Source organism: Lepus europaeus, chromosome 1, assembly GCF_033115175.1.
Source record: "Lepus europaeus isolate LE1 chromosome 1, mLepTim1.pri, whole genome shotgun sequence".
Taxonomy (NCBI): domain Eukaryota; kingdom Metazoa; phylum Chordata; class Mammalia; order Lagomorpha; family Leporidae; genus Lepus; species Lepus europaeus.
The window spans coordinates 156,584,913-156,603,323 of NC_084827.1; positions in this window are offsets into that span (position 1 = coordinate 156,584,913).

An 18,411-nucleotide genomic window follows, 5' to 3' on the forward strand; every position below is an offset into this window, starting at 1 on the left:
TTAAAACATTTTGACAGTGGGGGACTACAGTTGTTTTCTGTTTGTTGCAAAAGAGAAGCTGACTTCTCTGAGTTGAAGAGAGCTGCCTGAAGCCCAAGTAGACTGAGTTATAACAAATAAACCTACTGAAAAGAAGTGTATTCCCTAAGGTTTTGCTTAAAAGACTTATTTTTTTTACCACCTAAGTCTTGCCTGAAGCTGAAATCCTGGCCTTCCTGGCATAGAATGGACGAGAGAGCTTAATAGAAAGATTTTCTCAGCTTTGCTGGTCAATGGTGTTTTGCCACATGCTATGGTAAGTAGAGCCAAGGGGACTAATCCCTGCCATTGTTCAATATTCTCTTTGCTTCAGGGTCATGGGATCATAAGCTTTCACAGTTAGGATCCAAATTCAATGATCCTGGTTATAACATCGCCGTGTTTATGTCGCCTCCAATACCTCTGCACTGTGAATTCACCACCACTCCAGACAGTTCATTTTGTGGGACAAGTCTAATTACTAAAAATATCTTCCTCTTTCAAGGGTCAAAAATGGGTCAACCTGTAGTGATTAGTAGCTTTTTTTTTTTAACTTTTCCTTTGCCACACAATATGTCTAATTCATTTTTCACATATGAGAGCCTTCAAGTGTTGGATAGCAATGAATGAAGAGCCCTCTGCCTCTTCAGAAGTCTACATTTCAAGCATTGTCAGACACTTCAATTTGCCTTACACTGGTTTAATTTGTTCTTGGCTGTTTGTTTGTTTTTATCATTGCTATTATTTTGTGATTATATTCTTTTTTTGCATTGGGGTTATATGCATTTGTTTTAAAACAAATACTGCCCCAGCTTTCTCAAAACTTCCAAATTAGTTTAACAGGTAACCATCAGCAGTATCTCTGTAGCAAACCAGAGCATATAAATCAATGTAAAAATTGAATCTATCTATAGCTTCACATAACATAGCAAAATGAGGAAATAATTTTGAATAAGTGACATGCTATTTCTCACAAGAAGCTGTGATTTTTTTTTTTATATCTGAGGTATATAAGCACACATTATCCAAATTTTTCAGTTCATGATTGAGAAGAGTGAAGCTCAAATGTATATAAATTACAGCAAAAGTCATAAGTCTCCTGTTTTCTCCCTAGGTAGTAAATAGACAAGACTTATCTTTTGAGTGAACACTGCCAGCCCCTTTCTCAAACCATACCATTTAAGGCATATTTGTTTTGTTGGAGAACTAAAGAACTACATTACCAGGACAAACTCATTTAAAGCTCCAAAGCTAGGAGCCAAGAACACAATACACTCTCACCTTTTCAAAATCTGGTTAAGAATCCCAGCATTTTTAAGTCCCCATGTAGGCAAGCAAAAGTGACTTTTTCTTATAGCCCAAAAGCAGTTAGTTCCGCATCTTTAAGGAGCACGTGAGTGGATCTCAGCAAATGAAAGTGCAGGGGTTACACTGCGTGTGAGAGCCTTAGGCATTAGGATCGCAGGTGTGCGGGGTGCGCAAAGGCTGTTACTTTCTGATTGGATAAACCTGCCAGGCAGCTTGCCCAGTTAATTCCCAGCTAAACATCTGTATTTTTCTGTGGGTGCTAGGAATCAGGCTAACAAATTCCTTAACTGCTTTCTCAGCGCAGGACCATGAAATGCTGTTTCAAGTTGTGTCTGCCCTCCCTCTCCCTAATAATAGTGAACAGATAAGAAAGAGCATTTACACAAAATATCTTCCTCCACTCCCTCATCATATTCACTCACCCCATATGAAACAGAAAAGTAAAATAAATTTTAACTGCAGTAATTCCTCATGGCAAGAACTGAAGGAAAATGCATCTATCTGTCAGATAAAACAGGATGCAGGCTGTTATTCTGAGTCCAGCAAACTGGAGAGGAAAGTGGAGTGGTGGATACTGGGGGCAGGTGTAAGCATTGGGGAAAGACATGAGGGCTCCATCAAAGAGATAAGGACAGGGAAACAGAAACTATCATCCTTAGGCTCTACTCTTTTTTTCCTCTAGCCTTTGCCAGGCCTGGGGCCAGTTTCCTTTTTAATCAGAGGTGGATCATCATGACCTGACTTTCATAACTTTCCCGTGCTGTTGTGAGAATCAAATGAAAGGATAATGGTAAAGTTCCTGGAGAATGGTAAAGCACAGCACAAATATATTATTATTATTTGACTCCAAAGGCTTGCTTAGTAAGGAAACAACACAAAATAAAGCCTGAAAAACTAATTTGGTGCTGGTGTTTTTATATTTTATTTTTTAAACCCAGGTAGGAAAGGCAGCAATAGCTCCTGCTATCAGAAATTGAATGAAAAACTCACTCTAGAATTCTGACACAAGATAATCAGAATGGTATTATAGACTGATGGTGATTATCTGTTTCATAAAATTTGTGTGTCACTATAAGCAGGTATTCTTTCAGTAATGTATATATGATACATTATAATTTTTTAGGTTTATGGCTTGTGATTATATAATTATAACAGAGTAGAGACTCACTATGTTTAAAGCAATCGAAGAATAACTATGTTTATTAACAGAGTGAGGGACCACAGAGTCACTAAGGTAATAAAGTGAAGCAAATGCCTACCAAATAAATCAGTATCTGCAGAAGTTGACAAGGGCTTAACTTAATCAGTTTCTAATGAAATACAGTCTGCTGAACTGTTTATACGATAGAATTAAAAATAAAAGAACAACAACAAAATCTGTGTCCTTACTAGCAGCTGGGCTTGCATTTCAGAATCTTTGAAGCATAATATGACATTAAGAACACCCCTGGTAATATTCACATTGAATTAAATGTCTAGCTGGCATGGTTCATGAATTACCAACCAAGAATACACTCTTCATCACCCTCCAAAGTGCTAATATAGTCAGTTGTTTTTGCAGTTGTTATAAAAATAATACAATGATGGAGTTTTCCCTTCTTGTGGTTTATACTTTAAAAAGAGACACTGGGGCCTGCACCGTGGCATAGCAGATGGAGCCGCTGCCTGCAGTGCCAGCATTTCATATGGGAGCCAGTTCGAATCCTGGCTGCTCCACTTCCAATCCAGCTCTCTGCTATGGCCTGGGAAAGCAGCAAAAAATATCCCAAATCCTTGGGCCTATGCACCCACATGGAAGACCTGTAAGAAGCTCCTGGCTCCTGGCTTCGGATTAGCCCAGCTCCAACCATTGCAGCCAGTTGGGGAGTGAACCAGAAGATGGAAGACCTCTCTCTCTGCCTCTCCTTCTGTGTAACTCTGACTTTCAAATAAATAATAAATCTTAAAAAAAAAAGAGCCACTAGGATGGAAGCACGCACTCTCTCTCTCTCTCTCCCCCTCCCGTTCTCCCTCCCTCCTCCCCTCCATTCTTCCCTGTTTGTAATTCTGCCTTTTAAGTAAATATATCTTTAAGAAAATCTAAGTAATTGAGAACAATGTGATATTCTGGGTATAATTCAAGTTTATATATGTCATAGAACAGAAGAAATATTTATATTTCTCCTCTCCCTTTTTGAGTCATCATCTAATAGAACTCTAGACTTTGAAACTTGACTTTTTACACATTCTTGCAAAATTTTGGAATGCAGTCTTAAAAGCAGAATTAAGCTCTTTCTGATAGGGAGGGAACTGAAGAGTAAACTGGCTTACCTGGAGTCTAGATATGCAACATTGGACAAATAATCTCACTAAGCTGAGCTCTCATTTTTCTTATCTTATAGTAAGTTCTCTTAAAAATGTTGCTGTGAGGACCATGTAGGACTCAAAAGACACCTAGGATAATATCTATCATTGGATGTAAGCTCAGCAAACTGCCTTCTACTTAAATTCCAGACCTCCTAATAAGCTGGAGGAAAAAAAAAAAACACTTGCCGTTTAAAAAAGCATTTTTACCTGAATATTAAACATCTTTTAGAATATTTCATCTTTACTTCAACAGATATTTTAATACACATACACTTTAGAACTCATATCACATTCACTACATGCTGGGTAACCATTGGGGAAGAGTTTATTAGATGAAAATAAGTCTGTTGTAAAAGATTTCCTTGCAATTACTTCACTGCCATTATCCTGGCCACACGCTCATGCAGCTTTTCAAATTAATATGCTTAGATTACTGAGTAATCAGAGCAGTGGAATTCTATGAGGAACTCAATTACTAAAGAAAATGATCACTCAAGCATTTGAGAAATCGAGGCTACATCTAATTTTGAATAGTGGATCATTATTGATATTACAGAAGCATTCAGTGCAAACACTTAAACATGTAGCACCAGCAGTGTTTCATTTTGTATAAAGATGGTAAACAGAACTAACTGCTTGCTGGTATCTTTGCTAAAGGTTATTCTGCCTAACTGAAAAAAGAAATAATGTCAATCTTGAAATCAGTACTTAAAAAAGAAATAAGGAGCTGATTGCTTGATTGAATAGAAATTGGATTGTTAACTCACATTTAAGATAAACAATTCCAATTTTTCTACTTGAGATAGAGTAATCTCATAGAGTAGAAATACTTTTCCAATGAAAGCAAATTTAAGAATTACTTTAGACATATTTCCATATTAGAAACTACTTTAATGCTTTCATCATTGCATTTTAATTATTCCATCACCAAAAGGCTCTCTTTTGACTAAATGATTATAAAGATCCATGTGCCATGTTTTCACTCATTTAATAATTCTTAATCAGACCTTCATTTTCTCCAAATTAGTCATCTTTCCAATTGAACACAGTTGCCTTTGATGAAAATGAGTTTTCTAATTCTGATTTTTTACCTAAGATTGAAAGCAAAGACTATTTTAAGAATGTTGTTACATCTTTTTTTTAAAAAGCAGTGAAATCAGGAAAAGTGATATGGGAAATGGGTTGGACTTGTTATGTTTATTGTGTTTCCTCTGCTCTCCTGGAAGGCAGGAAACAAATTTCAATATCCAGAAAGCATTGTTAAGAAGTCCAGCAAGCATTAGCTTTGTGGCCTTAGAGAAGTCACTTCACAAGTGCAATAACAGCATCATAGTGACAATGAGAGTGACTGCCACACACTGATGATGATGTAGCTACTGACAGCCTCCATAAAGTGTTACAAGCACAAAGTATGGTAGTATAAAAATGCTACAAAAATTATGATTATTCTGAGTTCCATTTTTTTGAGTTATCAGTCCCTAATCTTTTGTAGCTCTATGCCACACTGAAGGTATGCTGCAAGTTTTGGTTCCTTCCTCCAGAAAAATAAAACAGACATAAATATTAAAAGTTAATTAAATCTCATATCACTAAGTTATAGCTTACCAAAGCCACTTCATCGACTGCCCTGTTCGATAATCCCATTGTGGTGAAAGTCATCAGGTGCCTAGTCTGGAATCATATCCCCATACCTCATGCCATAGTTTATGTGACCTTTGTCACAAAATACTGCAGGGTTGACTCCATCAACCCATGTGAATCTACAGAACAGTTTCAGCAAGTAAATGTACAACATTCCTCAATAAACTGGGGAACTGATCTTTTTTCACATCTCTTGTGGACAAGAAAAGGAAGCATACTGCCACAATGGCTATTGGAAACCATCTTGGAATCACAAGAATAACCAAACCTAAATGAACCCCAAACTGTGACTAGCAGATTAAATTGTTAAGCCTCTTGCAAAAATCACCTACATTAACCCAAAATTTGCTGTTATAGCAAATAATGAGTTTTCTCGACATTTTCTTCCTATCATGACAGATATCATTTGTTCAGTGATGCTGTCTCAGACTGAAAGCAGCAGAACTAGTCAGTCCCTCACCCAGAAAACATCCAGCATACAAAGTGCATTATTATTTAACTCAACCATTGTGGTTTATATTGGAATTACAGCAATACTGCTAACAGCTTAAGAACAAAGGGTTTTAAAGATTATTAATGTGGTTAATTGTATTATGGCATTCACAGAACAATACCTGCCACATAGCAGGTATTGATTTTTGTGATGGTAAATTAATGAACCAGGGCATATGGCTGACTTTGGAAGACATACAGTTTTTAAAAGGTAGACCTTAGATTTTTCTGAGATGTCTAATTCATAACATTCAATATATTCCAGAATTTTTTTTTCACTGAAGTTCTGGAATAACATTCTTCCAGAAAAGTACACAAGCTGGGGCCAGCACTGTGGTGCAGTGGGTTAAAGCCCCAGCCTGCACCACCAGCATCCCATATGGGCGCTGGTTCGAGTTCCGGCTGCTTCTCTTCCGATCCAGCTCTCTGCTACGGCCTGAGAAAGCAGTAAAAGATGGCCCATGTCTTTGGGCCGCTGAACCTGTGTAGGAGACCCTGAAGAAATTCCTGGTTCCTGGCTTCAGATCAGTTCAGCTCTGGCTGTTAAGGTCATTTGGGGAGTGAACCAGTGGAATGGAAGACCTCTCTCTGTCTCTACCTCTCTCTCTAACTCTTTCAAATAAATAAAATAATTCTTTTAAAAAATTAAAGAAAAGTACACAAACATGAATGTATAGTTTAATTAATCAACACAAAGTAACCCACCCTAGGTAACCCCTATTCAAGCCAGGAAGTAAAATAGTACCTGTATCCCAAAAGAAGTTTTGAGCCCCTACCTCTAGAATACACCCACAATCCTTAGAATAATGTACTTTTAAAATAATTGAAAGTAATGAATAATACTCCATTTTATTTACTTTTAAAGGATTTTTTAAAGATATTATTTATTTATTTGACAGGTAGAGCCACAGACAGTGTGAGAGAGAGACAGAGAGAAAGGTCTTCCTTCCGCTGGTTCACTCCCCAAATGGCCACAACAACCAGAGCTGTGCTGATCCCAAGCCAGGAGCCAGGTGCTTCTCCTGGTCCCCCATGCGGGTGCAGGGGCCCAAGCACTGGGGCCATCCTCCACGGTCTTCCCAGGCTACAGCAGAGAGCTGGACTGGAAGAGGAGCAACCAGGACTAGAACCGGTGCCAAGATGGGATGCCAGCGCCACAGGTACAAGATGAACCTAATGCTCTACAGCCAGCGCTGGCCCCATAAAGGATATATGTTAATCATTTTATTAAAATTACTGTTGTTTAATCCCATATATTCCTTATACTAGTGATTCTTGATAGAGTAAACGAATCTGAAAGTAGTCCTCAAAAAGTGATTCGTATATTTTAAATCAGAAAAATAAACATATGCACTGTATTACATTCCATCACTGATCTTTTGGCTTATTTACCTCTAAAGAAAATGAATTATTTCTCTGAAAAGTGAAAGAAAAAGCTATCCTATTTAGACACATAAAACTGAGAGAAGTGAGAAATCTAACAAGAAGAGAGAAAAACTTTCAGAAATGTCTTAATTGATTGCCTAACAGTTATAACAGAAAAGCTTTCAATCTGAAACCCATCAATCCCTGGCTCTGCTTCACTATTCTACTTAATTGCAAAAAAATAAATAAATAAATAAAAATAAAAATAAACGTATTCTGATTTAGCTCGAACTTTGGGAAAATATGTAAGAATCTGTAGGCAATAAAGGAGCAGTTGCTTCTTTGTTGCTAAGTTGATCAGAGAGTTTAGCAGCAGCAAATATGTTTTTATAGTTAGTTGATCATTCCTGAGTAGTATTATGAGCTGCTTAGAGGAGTATGTAAGCCAAAGTCTTATAACCAAAACCTAAAGGCACATATGTGAAATGGAGTCTCATCACCAACCAAATGTACACATTTTTTTTTTGCAGTGGTGGTAGAGGAAGGGCAGGACAAAAACACAGAAGAAACAATATTCTCACAGTATTTTCCAAATAAAATTGCTTGTGTTTGATCTTATTGGCCTAATTATTTGTCAACAAACTACTTCTGTTACCAAGACATGCCAGTTGTAGAGTTCTGCCTGTTTACCTTACACAAGTGACAGGGCTCCAATAGATCCATGTCCAGATACATAACTGGAGGCCCAAACAAGCCGGGTTAAATCTTTCTGTATTTTACTAACAATAATTTAATTCAGGAGCTGTAGATCCCAAGATAGGATGCTTTTAGAATCCAACATAATATCATAATATTGTACATGCAGTTTCAGAAACATTGATCAATAACTATATTCATTCAACAATACAGGCAGAAAAAGTATACCAAGTAAAAGTTCACACATCACAACTTTTTAGTGTTGTAGCTTATTTATCATGCTACATTTATAGTAAGATAACTGATAAATTTATCTGACAAATCATTTTGATATAAAATGCATTTCAAAGCTATAGCACAACCTATCCAAAGGAACTCAATAGGCAATTCTCAAAAGAAGAAAATACAAATGGCCAATAAATATATAAAAAATGCTTAACATCACTAGCCATCAGGGAACTGAAAATCAAAACACAGTAAGATATCACCATGCCCCAACAGAATGATTATTATCCAAAAGACAGAGAGTAACAAATGCTGGTGAGAATGTAGAGAAAGGGGAACTCTTACACACTGAAGGTGAAAATATAAATTAGTGCTGCCATTGTGAAAAACAGTATGGAGATTTCTTTAAAAAAATAGAAATATACTTGCCATATAACTAGGTATGTACCCAAAAGACATGAACACAATTGTATCAAAGAGATACCTGTACCAAACAAGTTTATAGCTAAAATATGGACTCAACCAAAGTGTCTATCATCAGATGAATGGAAAAAGAAAATGTGGTATATGAACATAATGTAATATTATTCAGCTATAAAAAATGAAATCTATCATGTGCATCTAAATGGTTTTACCTGGAAAGCATCATATTGAGTAAAATAAGCCTGACATAGAAAGACAAACATCCATGTTTTTTCTTAAATGTTGAAGCTGAAATTAAGAAAAAAAATAATAAAAAATAAATGATTGTGTCTAACATTACTGCTTTAAACATATTTATTTCAAACTTTGTTTTATTAAAAAAAAGCTATGGAATATTTTAAAGACTTCATTGTTAAGCACATACAAAAAGTTTTATAAAAAAAAAAAAAAAACACCAAAATTGTGCTCATTGTATATGGTAATTTAAATAAACTTTTTTTGTCCTGGCCAAATATGTAGTGGATTACTTCCAATGATAACTTTCTTTAGTTTTTTTTTTTTTTTAAAAAGTTTCTCCCAAATGCTACAGCAAAAATGTCTTTAGTTCACTCTTGCATCTTGTAAAGGAGACAGAGTGTCTAGTATCACAGTGAGTGGTATATTTTGGGTTCTCTCTATGAATACTATTTAATTATGGTAGACATGCTCACTCACCATTCTAAAACCCTTTGTAACAATCTGATTCTTGACTTCGACTCTTCCAAAATTTCAAATATCATCATGACACAGATACCTTTCTTCTTTCATCAATTTATTCAATAAGTTGTTTTTTTTTTTTTTTTTTTGACAGGCAGAGTGGACAGTGAGAGAAAGAGAGAGAGAGAGAGAGAGAGAGAGAAATGTCTTCCTTTTTGCCTTTGGTTCACCCTCCAATGGCCTCTGTGGCCGGCACATCATGCTGATCCGAAGCCAGGAGCCAGGTGCTTCTCTTGGTCTCCCATGGGGTGCAGGGCCCAAGGACTTGGGCCATCCTCCACTGCCTCCCCGGGCCATAGCAGAGAGCTGGCCTGGAAGAGAGGCAACCGGGATAGGATCCAGCGCCCCAACCAGGACTAGAACCCGGTGTGCCAGCGCCACAAGGCGGAGGATTAGCCTGTTAAGCCACGGCGCCGGCCTTTTGTTTTTTTAAGACTCTGGATGTTCATTAGGCTTTTCATTTTCTTTTTTTTTTTTCTTTTTTCAATAAGCTTTTAAGAAACTAATATGAGGGCTATAATTCAATAATATATATAATAATATACAATCATGGAGGGGCTGGCACCATATCGCACTAGGTTAATCCTCTGCCTGCAGCACTGGCACCCCATGTGGGCACCAGGTTCTAGTCCCGGTTGCCCCTCTTCCAGTCCAACTCTCTGCTATGGCCCAGGAAGGCAGTGGAGGATGGCCCAAGTGCTTGGGCCCCTGCACTTGAATGGAAGACCAGGAAGAGGCAGCTGGCTCCTGGCTTAAGATCGGCACAGCTCCAGCGGTTGCTGCCATTTGGAGAGTGAAACAACAGAAGGAAGACCTTTCTCTCTGTCTCTCTCTCTCACTGTCTGTAACTCTGCCTGCTAATAGGCTTCTAACACAAATATAAAGAAATCGAAAAGCTGTTGCATGATTTGGCTGGTGCATATGTTGAAATATTGCATTGTATACCATAAAAATGCACAAGTTTTGCATGTTAAGCAAAAAAAAAATTTTTTAGAAAACAAGATATATTTGTAAACTACAGGGTTAAAATTGGCATTCTAAGGCCGGCGCCGCGGCTCACTAGGCTAATCCTCCGCCTTGCGGCGCCGGCACACCGGGTTCTAGTCCTGGTCGGGGCACCGATCCTGTCCCGGTTGCCCCTCTTCCAGGCCAGCTCTCTGCTGTGGCCAGGGAGTGCAGTGGAGGATGGCCCAAGTACTTGGGTCCTGCACCCCATGGGAGACCAGGAGAAGTACCTGGCTCCTGTCAACGGATCAGCGCGGTGCGCCGGCCGCAGCGCGCTACCGCGGCGGCCATTGGAGGGTGAAACAACGGCAAAAGGAAGACCTTTCTCTCTGTCTCTCTCTCACTGTCCACTCTGCCTGTCAAAAATAAAAAAAAAAAAAAAATTGGCATTCTAGATCCAAAACAGTATGTGCCTGTGAGTGTACATCTGTGTGTGTGTGTGTGTGTTATGATAATTTGGCAGAGAAGAAAAAGAATTCACATATTGCTAATTTCACAAAGAGTAATGACGGAATTCTTTGTTTTTAAAGATTTATTTGAAAGAGAGACTTAGAGAGAGAGGTAGAAACAGAGAGAGAGGTCTTCCATCCAATGGTTCACTCTCCAGACGGCCACAATGGTCAGAGATTTGCCAATGCAAAGCCAGCAGTCAGGAGCTCTCATGTGGGTGAAGGGGCTCAAGGATTTGGGGCATCTTCTACTATTTTCCCAGGCCATAGCAGAGAGCTGGATAAGAAGAGGAGGAGCAAGGACTAGAACCAGTGCCCATATGGGATCCCGGAGCTTCAGGCCAGGGCTTTAACCTGCTGCACCACAGTGCCAGCCCCATGATGGAATTCTAATAGTTATGACACAGACAAGATTATACTAAGTCACATGATAAGCAGAACAGTTTTTCATTGAGATGTTATTAGCCTTGGTATTTTCTAGTGGAAAAACAGAGATTAAGTAATTTGCCCATGGGTACATGGTTTCTCATTTAAATAATCAACATCACCTGTTTAATGGGGTTTTTAGGCAGAGCAAATTGGTAAATACATATGAAGTACCTCACTAGTTAATAGTCATTAAATAATAGTTACTCTTATTGTTATTAACATGCTGGGCACTCTTGTAAGTATTTTAATTATATCATTCAATTTGATCTTCACAATAACAATGTATGGCTTATTATTCCATTCCCATTTTATAGATGAGTAAACCATGAATCAGAAAAGCTAAGGGACCAGCGCCGTGGCTCACTTGGTTAATCCTCCACCTGCGGTGCCAGCATCCCATATGGGCGCCGGTTCTAGTCCCAGTTGCTCCTCTTCCAGTCCAGCTCTCTGCTGTGGCCCCGGAGGGCAGTGGAGGATGGCACAAGTCCTTCGACCCCTGCACCCACATGGGAGACCAGGAGGAAGCACCTGGCTCCTGGCTTCGGGTTGGCACAGAGCCGGCCATGGTTACCATTTGGGGAGTGAACCAACGGAAGGAAGACCTTTCTCTCTGTCTCCCTCTCTCACTGTCAATAACTCTACCTGTCAAATAAATTAAAAAAAAAAAGTAATTTTCCCAGGAATACTCAGTTATATGTGCTGCAAATGGGATTTGAACCTGGGCAATCAAAAGTCCTTGATTTCAAATACAAACTTATGGGCTGAGAACAACAATTATGCCCTTGGAGAACAAGGCAGAGTCCTAGCCTGTTAATAAAGTAACCAAGACTCAGGGTTCAAGCAGAATTTTGCTTGATTTCCTGGTCTTGAATATCCTAAGATTCAAAAAAGAAAAAAATAAATAAAAGACCAAAGTCATGCAATTGGTTATATACAAGGCAGAACAAAAATCTAAATTTAATTGGGTTCAGAAGTAGAAAGAGACAGTGATCTGTAACTGGGTGTCCAGGTTCTGTATGGGGAAAACATCCCATTTTCTAGAGTGAAGGAGTGTAAAATTTGATTCTGACACATGACTCAAAAAAACCACTATACACTTAAAATAGGTGAATTGTGTTGTACTTCAATTATTCATACTAAAAAAAATACTGTTGTTTATCTTTTGAAAACAAACCAAGTATGGGGACAACTTGTATAATTATACACTAGTCATCCCAGTAATCCCCAAGTTGGGCCTAATAATTGATATTTTTCAACTAATCTTTAAAAGTTTTTCCATTTAAAAACGACCCTAAAATCTTGTAGCTTAAAATAACTTTTTTTAAAAACCATGTCACAATTCTGTGCATCAGATATTTATATGGGACAACAGTGCAATTCTGTTTTTCATGTCACTGAGGAAATTCACAATGGCTTCAATCGTATGTCTGGAATCTGGGCTCTGACTGATTAAAAAAAAAAAAAAAAAAAAAAAAAACCTAGGACGGGCATTCAGCACCACCTACCTGTTGCCTGCCAATGCATATCTACATTGTCACCTGACCCCTGGGGCCTGCACTGAGGCACAGTGGGTTTAGCCACTGCCTGCAATGCCAGGATTCCAAATGGGCACCAATTTGAGTCCTAGCTGCTCTGCTTCTGATCCAGTTCCCCACTAAAGCCTGTAGGAAAACAGTTTAAGATAGTCCAAGTCCCTCGGTCTCTACCACCCACCTGGGAGACCCAGACTGAATTGCTGACTCCTGGCTTCAGCCTGGCCTAGCACTGACCATTTCAGTCATTTGGGGAGTGAACCAGAGGATAGAACATCTCTCTGTTTCTCCCGCTCTGTAACTCTGACTTTTGAATAAATATATAAATAAATCTTTAAAAAATGATGACATCAGAGCAGTCAGACATCTAACATGGTGGCTCAAAGTCCTAAGCGCCAATGTTTTAGTACAGAAAGTGGAAGCTGTACGATCATGTACGACCTTCCTTGTGACTCTCATGATGACACGTGCACTGTAATCTGTTCACCAAAGTCACAGTCCTTCCTCCATTCAAAAGAAGGAGAATCAGGCTTCACTCAGTTGGAAATAATAAGGTTATATTGTAGATGGGCCTGCTGGACTAGAGATCTTATTATGGTCATCATTTGAAAATACAATCTGTCATAACAGCATACAATAAATATGATCATTAATAGAGTTTTGAAGAGGAGTAATTCTCAAAACTCAGGTATCTGAAACATTGAAGATTATATATACCGTGGTATGTAGGGTAGGATGAATCTGAGGGGTTCATGTTTATATTTCCATGTTTATTCAGGCATTCAGCAAGAAGCTTCCTTTCTGCACAAATTCCAACTTCCATTCAATATATTATTACATTATTATGTACATAGCATCCCTTGTACTATTTTACAAAAAATTAATTTATATTCAAAATTAGTATTAGTTTTACATTAAGACTCTAATGTAGTAGCTACACACAGCTATGAAGTACCCCTTATAAAATATACAGTGCAGGGGGTCCAGTACTGTGGTGGAATGGGTTAATCTTCCACCTGCAGCGCGAGCATCCAATATGGGTGCCAGTTCTAGTCCTGGATGCTTCTCTTTCAATCCAGTTCTCTGCTGTGGCCTGGGAAAGCAGTGGAAGATGGCCCACGTGCTTTTGGGCCACCTGTGTGGGAAACCCAGAGGAAGCTCTTAGCTCCTAGCTTCGGATAGGCTCAGGTCTGGCCTTTGTGGCCAGATGGGGAGTGAACCAGCAGATGGAGGACTTTTCTCTCTGTCTCACTCTCATGTCTGTAACTCTACCTCTCAAATAATGAAAAAAAATCTTTAAAAAAATACAGTGCTGTGTGACTCTTTCAAATAAATAAATAAATCTTTTTCAAAAAATACAGTGCTAACCATGACTATTTTGGGACATGTAATTTCCTAGACTGAAATGACATTTGATGGCTTTTGCTCAAAATAAAATTGTATAGTCTATTTTCTAATTATTGTAATTCTTTCTTTAGTTGAGAATTAAGCCTGTGATTATAAAGTAAATTGAAAGTATGCTATCATAAAAATTAAAATGAGGGGAAAAAAAAGGAAAGGGAGGAGGGAGGCAGAGAGGATGGAAAGTATCATGTGCTCAAAACTGTATATAGGGGCCAGCACTGTAGCTCAGCAGTTTGACACCTTGGCCTGAGGGTGCCGGCATTCCATATGGGTGCCAGTTCGAGTCCTGGCTGCTCCTTTTCCGATCCAGCTCTCTGCTATGGCCTGGGAGGGCAGTGGAGGATGGCCTAACTGCTTGGGCCCCTGCCCCCACGTGGGAGACCAGGAGGAGGCTCCTGGCTCCTGGCTTCGGATCAGCACAGCTCCGGCTGTCGCGGCCATCTGGGGAGTGGATCATCGGATGGAAGAACTCTCTCTCTCTTTCTCTGCCTTTCCTCTCTGTGTAACTCTGACTTTCAAAGAAATGGATAAATTTTTGAAAAAAAAAAAAACTGAATATAAGAAATAAATGAAATCTGTTTATTTATTTATTTATTTATTTATTGACAGGCAGACTGGACAGTGAGAGAGAGAAGAGAGAAAGCTCTTCCTTTCCCGTTGGTTCACCCTCCAATGGCTGCTGCGGCCGGCGCGCTGCGGCTGGCGCACCGTGCTGATCCAAAGCCAAGAGCAGGTGCTTCTCCTGGTCTCACATGTGGGTTCAAGGCCATTGGGCCATCCTCTACTGCACTCCCTGGTCACAGCAGTGAGCTGGACTGGAAGAGGAGGAACCGGGACAGAATCCGGTGCCCCGACCAGGACTAGAACCCTGTGTGCCGGTGTTGCAGGCGGAAGATTAGCCTATTGAGCCACAGCTGTTCCCTTTATATAAATAAAAATAAAATGAAAAAAAAATAAACTACAATGAAAATGTCTCAGACTCAACTAGTGTGAGTACATCTTAAAAAGAATAATTATATTATGATATAAATAAGCATCCAGGGTTATAAAACAGTGATATAAACTGTAAGCACTTCTTCTAAGCTGGTGTCATTTACTGTTGAGAAAAGCATGTTGTCTAAATGTTTACCAAGGTATCTGATGCAACCCAACATAGGAAAGAGGCTCTGACATCCTTTATGTTGAGATAAATCCATCAGTCAGTGTATTCTGATCACAATATATAATTACTTTAGAATTGCTAACTTCCCTACCCCCCATTTTGTGTTCTCTTTTACTAGAATATTAATGTTCTGAAGAAATATACTGAACTAAGAAGGCAAGCAGCTATGCATCAATCACTGAAGTTCTGAACTAGTAACCTTTTCAAAAAAGTGAGTTTGAAGAAAACACAGTGGGAAGTAAAGTACATTTTAACAAGAAACAGGAAAAATGGGGTTCATCTTTGATTTGGACACTGACACCCACTATGTAATCATCCACAAGTCACTGAAGGGTCACTGGATTCTTTTTTAGTTGCAAATGAGGAATTGAGCAGTTCTGCTTTTTTATTTATTTATTTTTTTCTGTTCAGGATGGTGAAGATATTGCAACTTAGCAACAGAAAACTCTTTTCAAACAAAAATCAGGATTGGAGTAGGTCTGGATAAAAAGTAGGTGGGGTCATGTGGAGACACCCACTCAATCGTCCCAACTCAGTAGCCCCTCTGCTCCTATACCCCTACACTAACTACGTGTGAAAAATAACTTCGGGCCGACGCCGCGGCTCACTAGGCTAATCCTCCGCCTTGCGGCGCTGGCACACCGGGTTCTAGTCCCGGTCAGGGTGCCTGATTCTGTCCCGGTTGCCCCTCTTCCAGGCCAGCTCTCTGCTGTGGCCAGGGAGTGCAGTGGAGGATGGCCCAAGTCCTTGGGCCCTGCACCCCATGGGAGACCAGGAGAAGCACCTGGCTCCTGCCATCGGATCAGCACAGTGCGCCGGTCGCAGCGCGCCAGCCGCGGCGGCCATTGGAGGGTGAACCAACGGCAAAGGAAGACCTTTCTCTCTCTCTCTCTCTCTCACTATCCACTCTGCTTGTCCAAAAAAAAAAAAAAAAAAAAAAGAAAAGAAAAGAAAAATAACTTCATGGAAACCTATCTTCAAACCTTTAAGAAAACTTCTAAAACATAAAATTTGAAAACCACTGTGATACTGCATGTATCATAATCCATTGATTTGATCACAAACTGAACCTAAAATATATCAATGCTGATAGGACTGTGTTAAGGGAACTCTGCAAACCAATACTATATACACACAAACGTTAACATGATATAACAGAAACTTTTAAATAAGAAAGCAACCTGGGAAAAACCTGCTCTTACTCCTTCATTCTTTACACTACAGAATGGAGTCCAGGAAAATAGCAAAAAAAAAAAAAAAAGCAAATTTTTTAAAGTAAATACAAGATTCCACTCTAGAACTACTTTCCACTATATATCATGGCTAGAGATAAATAAACTAAATATAGTTAGGATATATTTTTATTGAGTACTTAACCCTCTTGGAGAAAATCAGACTTTTAAATACAATGCCCTTATTTTTAACAATAATCTCTTCAAGTCAAATATTAGTGTTTCATAAACTTTTTGCCATTCTTCTTAGCATCTTATCTATAGTTAGAACCATATAAGCATAAACTTGTTTAATAATAGGGTCTTCAACCAAAAGACAGACTTTAATCCAATATTTAAGCACAATTAATTCTATAGTCTGCTAGAGAAGAATTCCAGAAGAGCCACCTAACATGGGTACCATTGTTCCACCAGTTCACTCATATATAAATTAGGATTAAATTACTTAGGAGATTTTTTAGGCAAGTTAACTAATAAATGTCAGCATAGTTTGTTTCTTTAGAAGTAACTATATAAGTTCTTCTGAAAATGTCTTCATAACCTGATGACAGTAATTAAACCAACATGCTGATTTCACTCTTTCAATCCGAACAAACATTATTCTAAATTTATTTACTCTGTCCAATTTTTTTTTCATTTATTAAACTTTTATTTAATGAATATAAATTTCCAAAGTGCAGCTTATGGGTTACAATGGCTTCCCCCCTCCCATAACTTCCCTCCCACCCGCAACCCTCCCCTTTCCCGCTCCCTCTCCCCTTCCATTCACATCAAGATTCATTTTCAATTCTCTTTATATACAGAAGATCAGTTTAGTATATATTAGATAAAGATTTCAACAGTTTGCCCCCATATAGCAACACAAAGTGAAAAAAATACCGTTGGAGTACTAGTTATAGCTTTAAATAACAGTGTACAGCATATTAAAGACAGATATCCTACATAATATTTTTTTAAAAAATTAATTAATTTTCTATGCCATTTCCAATTTAACACCAGGGTTTTTTTTTTTCATTTTCAATTATCTTTATATACAGAAGATCGATTCAGTATATAATTAGTAAAGATCTCATCAGTTTGTACCCACACAGAAACACAAAGTCTAAAAATACTGTTTCAGTACTAGTTATAGCATCACTTCACATTAGACAACACATTAAGGACAGATCCCACATGGGATGTAAGTACACAGTGACTCCTGCTGCTGACTTAACAATTTGGCACTCCTGTTCATGGCGTCAGTAATCTCCCTAGGCTCTAGTCATGAGTTGTCAGGGCTATGGAAGCCTTTAGAGTTCGCTGACTTTAATCTTATTCCGATAGGGTCATAGTCAAAGTGAAAGTTCTCTCCTCCCTTCAGAGAAAGGTACCTCCTTCTTTGATGGCCCCGTTCTTTCCACTGGGATCTCACTCACAGAGATCTTTCATTTAGGTTTTTTTTTTTTTTTTTTTTTCATGGTATCTTGGCTTTCCATGCCTACAATACTCTCATGGGCTCTTCAGCCAGATCCGAATGCCTTAAGGGCTGAATCTGAGGCCAGAGTGTTGTTTAGGACATCTGCCATTCTATGAGTCTGCTGTGCATCCCGCTTCCCATGTTGGATCCTTCTCTCCCTTTTTGATTCTATCAGTTAGTATTAGCAGACACTTGTCTTGTTTGTGTGATCCCTTTGACTCTTAGACCTATCAGAGCCATCAATTGTGAGCTGAAATTGATCACTTGGACTAGTGAGATGGCATTGGTACATGCCACCTTGATGGGACTGTATTGGAATCCCCTGGCACATTTCTAACTCCACCATTTGGGGCAAGTCCGATTGAGCATGTCCCAAATTGTACATCTCCTCCCTCTCTTTTTCCACTCTTAAATTTAACAGGGATCACTTTTCAGTTAAAATTTAAACACCTAAGAATAATTGTGTGTTAAT